The sequence below is a fragment of the Brachionichthys hirsutus genome, chromosome 9, assembly GCF_040956055.1.
Source record: "Brachionichthys hirsutus isolate HB-005 chromosome 9, CSIRO-AGI_Bhir_v1, whole genome shotgun sequence".
Taxonomy (NCBI): domain Eukaryota; kingdom Metazoa; phylum Chordata; class Actinopteri; order Lophiiformes; family Brachionichthyidae; genus Brachionichthys; species Brachionichthys hirsutus.
The window spans coordinates 11,595,759-11,604,609 of NC_090905.1; the positions used below are offsets into that span (position 1 = coordinate 11,595,759).

At 44.8% G+C, this 8,851-nt stretch overlaps 1 pseudogene; it reads left to right on the top strand.

Annotated features, from left to right (window-relative positions):
• On the top strand, window positions 1-7,796 carry LOC137899544 (protein sel-1 homolog 3-like; annotated as a pseudogene).
• Window positions 7,797-8,851: the final 1,055 nt, after the last annotated feature.

Sequence of the window (8,851 nt, forward strand, 5' to 3'; positions counted from 1 at the left end):
ATGGCTCCACGGCAGCACCAGTGCCCCAGGCCATGTCAGCTTGCAGTGGAGGCAGTTGTTTCTACATTAAAGAAGACAGATGAGGTGGTATTCACCAGGAAACGGATCAGCCATACGGCCCGAGTCCAAAGAATCTACCAGGTGCTTCTCAGATTGCCTCCGTCCATTCTTTATCAACAAGACTTTTTCAACAGTCACCAATTATGTACACCATCTGAGTAACGACACCAGTGAACCCAGGACATACCATGACTCCATGTTAAGCATATATGAAGTGCTGCTGATTAAGCCGTCCTTCACGGTCCGATCATCGGATGTGGCAGATGAATGGAAACCGTCAGTGTCCGACCCTTAATCACATTTATACATATTTGCAGAATCTCAACTTTACCAGTAATAATACAGTAATTCTTTTTACTTTTTATATGCACACAGTTATGCTAAAGTTCCCACTGGCTGGTACTGGTGAGCGTTTTGGAGTGGTCAGCAGGTCGCGTCCCTTTAGCGACAGGGACCCGGAGAGAAGCCGTCTTCATGCTGCAACAGAGCCCAGGATGGATTGGTGTAAAGTTCAACTAAACAGCATGCCAAGATCTCCAGCAGAGTCTCCAAACGCTCCGTTTCATGTGTAAAAATAGCAGCATGTGTGGACCGTAAGACAGTGTAGAGGTGTACAGTAAAAGTAAATAGGGTGAGCAGCCCACCAGTGGGTTGTGCTGCTGTCAGCAGGCTAACGGGCCACAGGTGACCCCAGACCCCGGTACTGGCAGGTGAAACACATTCCACTTTCAGTTTTACTCCACTGTCATTACAGATGGATTTACAAGCTTCATAAAGCCTCTCCACTCTACCATGTAAGCTCTTTTTTTTTCCACCGGTCAATACCAGACAGAAAGGTCAGTCATTTTTAGCAAATATTGCTGTTTTCATTTCAGCCTCACGCGTCACCGGTCACACCAAAAAGGATTTGTCAAATTATGCTTTGTTGTCACCTTATCAGTGTGGGGGGGGGGGTGTCTAACCTACCGACACGGCGTCACAAAAAAAAACTCGGCGGGATCATCCATCATGTGGATAGGAACTGTTCCGATGCAGCTCGCAGATGAAGGAGGGTCACAGCAGCAGTGTGGGCATGGACCTGATACCCACCTGATACCAGTTTATGGGATGAGAGTGGGTGTGAGTGATTCCGTGTGTCCTGTGAGACTGTAGAACGAACTGCGTTATGTATTAATAAAGAGCGTTGGATCACCTGTGGTAAACTATATGGCTGTCATGTCCCCTGTGTAGGGGGGGGGGTCATAATTCAGGCACGTGCGACAAGAAGGAAAAGATGAAGCTTTCCGAGCCAATGTGGAGCTGCCCCTGTGGACATGGATTGATTAGACGGGCTACATCCAGAACTCAAAGGTCTGGACCCTCCCTGTGGTTCACAGAGCATCTTTATGTCATCCTTTCCCTTCAGAGTTTCTTTTGGTGTTTTTTTTTTCCCCGTTTGATGTCCTTTTTGAACAGCTGTAAGATCTTGAAAGACGGTCGCGTTCCAGCTGGGAAACTCCAGGCGATAGCAACGTGTACCGCAATTTGGAGTCGTTCACAGCCCAGCAGGTTGGGGTTTTTTTTTCCAGTTTTTTTTTCTGTGTGTTGAGCTCTTGCATTATTATGTCTGACTTTCAGGTGCTGCTGAATGTTTTCGACTTTTTAAGTGTTCAATTGTGTCAGTTTTCCTCGGTTAATTTTGTGAAATAAGAAAAAAAAAAACACAGAAGTCGTCCGAGTTTGAGGGAATATCTTGTAGATTTCAGGGCAGTGTCCGTTACGGCATGGATGGACACGTCGTGATCGAGGAGGACAGTACACGCCAGGCATTCAGGGATATGTTGGACCAACTACTGGATTCAATAGCCTCAGTAAAAACTCAAAAGTGGTCAAGGAGCCACAAACCCAGGATAAATGCTTTGTTGCTACTATGATTTTGATTATGATGATGATGATTATAATAATAATAATAACAATAATTATTATTAGTATTATTAGAACTCCCTGATATTTTAACTTATCTTCAAAACAAATGGAAAATGTTCTTCCTATTATTCAGGACAGGACATTGTTTTTCTATAGTGTAACAATAGATAGTAATTTCTCCTCAGTTAACTACAGAATTGTTAAATTATTATTCATCTAATAAAGAAGGCAGCGCGGTGGTGCAGTGAGTATTGCGGTTGCCTCACAGCAAGAAGGTTCTCGGTTCAATTCCACTTCGGGCCTTTCTGTGCAGAGTTTGTATGTTCTCCTTTTGCCTTTGTGGGTTCTCTCCGGGCTCTCCAGCTTCCTCCCACCTCCAAAAAACATATAACATAGTTGAATGGACAAATTGACCGTGAGCGTGAATGGTTGTTTGTCTTTCTATGTGGCCCTGCGTTAAACTGGCAACTTATCCAGGGTGTACCCCGCCAGTCAACTGGGATCGACTCCAGCGTAAACAGCGACAGGCATCCGGATAAGCGGCTGAAGACGAGATGATTACTGATTGTCTCGCCGTCAGGAAAATGAATGAATGAAGCTAATAAAGATTCAGCTTTTCAACCTCCCATGCTTGACTGACGTGTCTCAGATAGTCTTCAGTCTTGTTATGAGATGTCTGATGCGCTGCTGCAGATAAGAGACAGAGAGAGCAATCAGTCCAACAAGAAAACCACAGTGATAACTAAGCCCTGTCTTACTGGCTTCATTCCCTGAAGCACTTCCTCGCTCTCTGTCGCCCTACTGCCACGTACAGATCAAACAACGAGATGAAACGTTTGGATTGTGTCTGTGGAAGGAGCGCCAACTTAACAAAAACAGCTTCTTTCACGCTTCAGTCGGAATGGACAGATATTCGAGCAATATCAGTCTCTGCAGCAATACGCAGTGTATATATCTGCAGTACACAGATGGACAGACTTTTAGATAAAAGTGTAAGTGAGTTAACTGACATGTTGAATGTTGAAGAAATCTCCACTTCAGACAGATTTCCTGTTTGCCTGTGGTACAGTGGTACCTCGACTTACGAATGTCCCTACATCCGAAATTTTCAGGTTACGAAGTTTCTGAATGGGAAAATATTGCCTCTTGTTACGGAAGCATTTCAGGATACGAGGTGAACTCTGGGAGCGGCGAATAGCGCTATTCGCCGCTCCCAGAGTTCACCGAACGTAAACAAACTTGTAGCTGCTCTGCCATCTGCCTGGCAACCCGTTGCGTATGCGTGTATCTCAGCATGCTATTCGTGTCCCCCTCGTGTCACCCGGAAAAAGTGTTGACAAGTCCGGCTATTGCTCATTATGATGACGTCTGCCTCGCACATTTCCGACGGATTGTCAAAAGCCGGCAAAAGCAGACGTCATCGGATCAGTTTTTCAAGAAACGCGAGGCAGAAAACACCGCAAAGGACCAGTAAACAAAGAGGACAAAAAGTAACAGCTAACAGGTAGATTAATATTTAAAAAAATATCATAATGTAGCGTCCGTCGGACGCTGGAATAAGCACACGACGGGTAACTCTCTGTGTGTGTGGGTGCCGCGGGGAGGAGGAGAACGGGAGAGCTGCGGGAGCTACGCAGCTCTCCCGTTCTCCTCCTCCCCGCGGCACCCACACACACACACACCGCCCCTCCTCCCTGGATGCCTTTGCGGACTCTCTGCAGCGTAGGAATAATGAACACTCCTAAAACATGAACCGTTACAATACTTTTGCGGGGCTTGGAACGGATTAGTGCATTTACATTCAAAATGCGTCTCTACTTACGAAGTTTTCACGTTACGAGGTTAGTCCCGGAACGGATTAAATTCGTAAGCTGAGGTACCACTGTATAATGAAATAAGCTGTTTCAAATGAAAAGAGGTCCATGAAGACAACACAAAGACGTCATTGTCTGCTCTAGCTTGAATGGGCAGCAAATGCACTGAGAAACGATTGTGATGAGGTTTATTAGTGAAACTGAATATGTTTGCCGCATTTGGAGCTGAACATTGATAATGCTTTCATTTTACTTTGACTGTTGTAAATTTAAAGTTGTCAAGGAATCTGTTTACTTGTTCCTGGTAACATTTTAGTGAATATCGACAAGCAAATTTGCACCATTCAGTCCAAAATAGACATTATGATAGCTCATAAGACGTGTGGCACCATTAAATCCTATCTATCTCCGTCAGAGTCACAACTGTTCCACAAAACCAGCAATGCTTTGTGGGACAGACATGAGACTAGAGATGATGGTACAAATACAGCACTTTTAGCAATTGTGCTAAGCTAATGGGTTCATAAGTTTACTTCATTTAATTGGCTTTTAGAAAACCCATTAGCTTGGAGAGTGCTATTTTCCCTCTCCAATAAGTTTTTATTGAACTAAATGGCATGTAGTTGTGAAATAAATGCCAGGGGTAAGTAAAAAAATAAAGGAGGAGAAGCAGCGTGTGTGTGTAGGGGTGGGGGGGGGCATCTCAAGATCCAGCGAGGTAATGATTAGCTCACCAGCAGCTCAACAATTGAGAAGCAATCGAGAGGATTTAAAAAGCCTCACAAGGAGACAAATGATGATTTTCAATCCTGAAATTCCGAGCTGAAAGAGCAGATGAGGGATCTCAGGTGTGTTTGCGTTAATCCTACTTCCAGTTGCCTGTTAGGATGAGTGGACGCATCCAGTGTCAGGAGAAGTCAATAAAACCTTTGTCTATTATCTCTAGGAGCGTCTGGGAATGATGCTTTACTGGGGACGACGTGGAGTTTTAAAAGACCTGGTGAGGGCAACAAGAAGCGCTATGCAGATGAAGGATCCATCAATGATGAACGACTGCGCCGTCCTACTGATGAATGTTCGGTGTGATTATAAAGTCTCAGCCCATTTTACAATTCAGTGGAACGCTGGATGCTTTTGTGTGTGTGTGTGTGTTTCTATGTTTTGACATTTATTGATTCACTGATTGATGCTGATTCCTGCAGGGACCGGGAGTAAAAAAGGGACTACACCCGAGGTTTTCATCTGCTGCAGAGAGCTGCTGCGATTCTACGTGTGCACGCATCGTCATCAGTCCACCAGTTTACACAATGCATTAACTACACCAGTGTGCTTTCCTTGCTTTAGGGCTCAATTAATGCCTTGAATGGTTTGGGATGGCACTGTGTGGGGTGATACTGAAGGACCATAAAAATGCGCTCAAATATTACGGACAAGCTGCGTTAAAAGGAAGCGATGATGGCATGTTTAAACCTGGGAGTCGATCATCTCACTGGGAATTACCCTGACAGCCCTCAGAGCAATGATCTTCGGGACACACACACACTTTGTCAAAATTTTCTTTTATCACTCACCAGGCATGATGATTCAGTTTCTGTGTGATTGACAGACGGCTGCATTCCAGCAGTTTCCAAACGCATGGTCAGTGATGGCCGTTTGGTACCTTTCGACAGGACGACCTGGAAGGAGCGTGTCAGGATGCAGAGAGGACCGTGATCTAAGAGGCTTTCATTAGCTTGGCGGAGAAAGCTTCGGTATGGGCTGTTGCTCCGTAGCCCGCAGCTCATGTGGCATCTAATTTCAGTGACAGTAGTTAATTCAAGGTCAGAACCTAGTATTTGCATATCTAAAAATAAGAGCCCGTGTGACTGCATCGTCGTCTGGTGCAGAGATAACTGCTTACCATTGTTCCTTTTGGCGTCTTATGAATTTAAAGAAGCTCCTGATGCAGCTAAAGAGGCTTTTATTTAGAATGACTTCAACAAATCACAAACTATTTTTAGATGATCTTCAAATATTTTCCGTTATAATCCATAATTCATAGCCCATTCTTCACCCTCCGTAACAGGATGTTTAAAAAAAACGGTCTGTGAACAGGGACACCTTGGATTTATGATCACAGAGGCCACCTCCAGGGCTTTCGGTAGGGACATTAATTTCAATTACTTTTCAATTGCCCCCGTGTAATCATTTTCTCCGGTCTTGACTATTTGTTTGCTTCTTCGCATTTGCTTTATTGTGTTGGGAACAGACAGAAGACTCCTGTGAATTATTTCTCGGCAGCTGAATCGGGTCTGGGCTTGGCCCAGAGCAAGGCTGCCCACCTGTGCACGGTTAAATAAATGTTGTTTTTCTACTCTTAACCCTTTGTGCCTGTCCTCAGCACTCTTCTAATTTCCAGCACAAGTGAAGTTTGAAATCGATATCTTATAAATGGTAGTCATTGGACTCCTGGACGTAGCATGGTGACCTACCCGCCCAACTCCCCAGTTGAAATAAGAAAGCCGAGCCGGAGGGAAATGGTTAGCAGTTGATGACCATCATCACTGCTGATGTCATTCTCCGAAATACAGGAGCCGAACCTCAGCCATGCTTGCCAGCGGAGATATCACAACTACTCTGCATCAAACCACGATCCCGATCCATCTGGTGAGCGCCTCTCGTTTCACTTGGATTTAACCCCTCCCTCCTCCCATTGATCAGACACAAAGTCTTTATCTTCCTTTATGGCTTTGTTGAACCGACGCCGTCCGTCTGGCACACGAGAAGGGTCAGGCCATCTCGATGTATGTCAGAGCAGCTTCAGCAGGCAGCCCTCAGGTGACAGATTTACTTGTGCTATCATCTCATCACCCTATGATAAACGTAATTAAATTTCCACGGACTCGGGCCCACTGCAATAAAAACAACAAACACTATTATAAAGTGTTATTATTTGGAGACTTTCCCGCTGAACAGCCCATCACACCCGGTTATGATTTTCTTTTCACATGGACCCGCAGGAAATGCACAACTTGGTTGTTTTGGCACATCAAGGACACGCTCTTCCTCCGAGCGTCCGCAGCTTGTTTAATCTGTTACAGCATGACGAGGACGACATTGTGGCGAAGAAGATCTTACTACGGGGCTCTTGAAACCGTCTGTCTGTCTGTCGACAACATAGCAGATGTTTTCGTGCTCAGGCGTCTAGAGATTGAGGATGAAGCGATTTCTCCCTGTTTGCTTGGAGTTCAGATGGGAAAAAAGCCTTGAGGAGAATGACTCAAACCAGCACACCGCTCCTGTTGGTAGGTATAAAGGAATATTTCTGTACGTTGCAGGGAGAAATGTTCAACACTCTGCAAGCTGCTGTCTCACAGTTTATCATCCTTCTTTGATATTTGACCCAACTTTAATAATTGAAAAACTTTAGTCATGAATAAGACATTAAAAACACTATAGTGCTCCTCTGAGCAAGAGAATGGTGATTTATTTAGAGTTTTCCTCCTATCTCTCTATAGGCACATGCAGCCCTTTCCTCTACTACCTCTGTCATTGCTGTCATTCTGACATTGCGGACCCGTCTTGCTAAGTAATTCTGACCTCCTCTAGTGGGTCCTTTTGCACACAAGGTGGTGCAATTTCCCCATATACCACTTTATTACACATCGCTCCGGCTTGCCCAGTCACACGCTAGATTAATCTGTGTAATCGTGTTTGTCTTTTGTGACAAGCTCCCTCTGTTCATCCTCATCATCTGCAAATGAACACAGAACAAAGGATCGCTGGTCACCGCGTGGTCGCACTGAGGGCAAGGACGTCACCGGTCAGCCGTGACGGCATTGAACTTGAATAGACAGCAGCATGGCATCATGGGAAGAACCGACAGTGAGGTGTGGAATCAATTGCTTATGATCCCTGAATGGGGAACAGTGGCTCCAGCAGGCAGGGGAGGATTTTGCCGTGACTATGTCGGGCATGGGTTTCTGTGCATTTGGGACCTCTATCATCTCTTATGACATTGAACACCCAGCTCAGTGAACCAGCGGCCACAGCAAAGCCCCAGACGCGGCGTATTGTTAAAGCATACATTTAGAGGATGACTTAGAGCTACTCATGGGCACAATTGCTCTCTGGAGGTATGTGACTCATTTCAAGTTACAGGAAGGAGAAAACTGCTGATCAGAATGTGAATCTCGACCAGCAACCTTTATTCTGTTATTTTGTTTTGTGGACAATTTAACGCTTGTCATGTGGTTCGGTTTATATAGTCTTTTGGACGCTGTGCCAAAGAGGGACGAGCAAAACCTTTTGTTATTGGGAGTTCCAGAAGCGACGTTCTAATAGATCAGCTATTGAAACTTGTACCCGGCCCTACCGCTGACATGCCAGTGATAAGTATCTCACAGGACACTGGACCTGCAACAGAAGCATGCAGAGCGCCGACATAGCTTGTCCAAGGCCAGCGCAAAAAGGGATTCCTGAGGTTATTGATTTAGTCTCTTGCAGCACAGGTTCCGTTGGCCGACACGTGAAATAAGAGAAGCTTTCAGCCATCACGATGGGCGACAACTGCAACAGAAGTTTGTTCACAAAGGATAACTTTCTATAGCAATGGGAGATAACTCAAATGAATCTTTAGAGCCCTTGCTAGGATATCAGTCAAAAGTAATGATTCTCAGTGTTGCCGCGTCAACAAAGTTAACATAATTGGCCTTATCTTATCAAAGCGTCTTTGAGTTCTAAGAAAAGCGCTATATAAATAAAATGTATTATTATTATTATTATTATCTCTTGAGGGATTTAGTCTCTGTGGCTGCCAGCAGATATGAAGAATGGGCCGTGTTACTCAGTGATGAACATTTATTTACAGCCGGGTGACGTGCTATGATGCGCAGTTTATAGCACGGAGCTGTCATTAGTGAAATAAGGAGTTTTGCAGTGCAAACAGCACCATGTGGGGCTCCGTCAGTATAGAGCGAGGTCGGTGTGTAATTTGGAGGCAAAAATAATGATAGCCAGCGTAAATGAAATGAAATGAATGGTGTAAAAAAAAAAAACATGTTTTTTTTTTACACCACCAACAAATGCGAGAA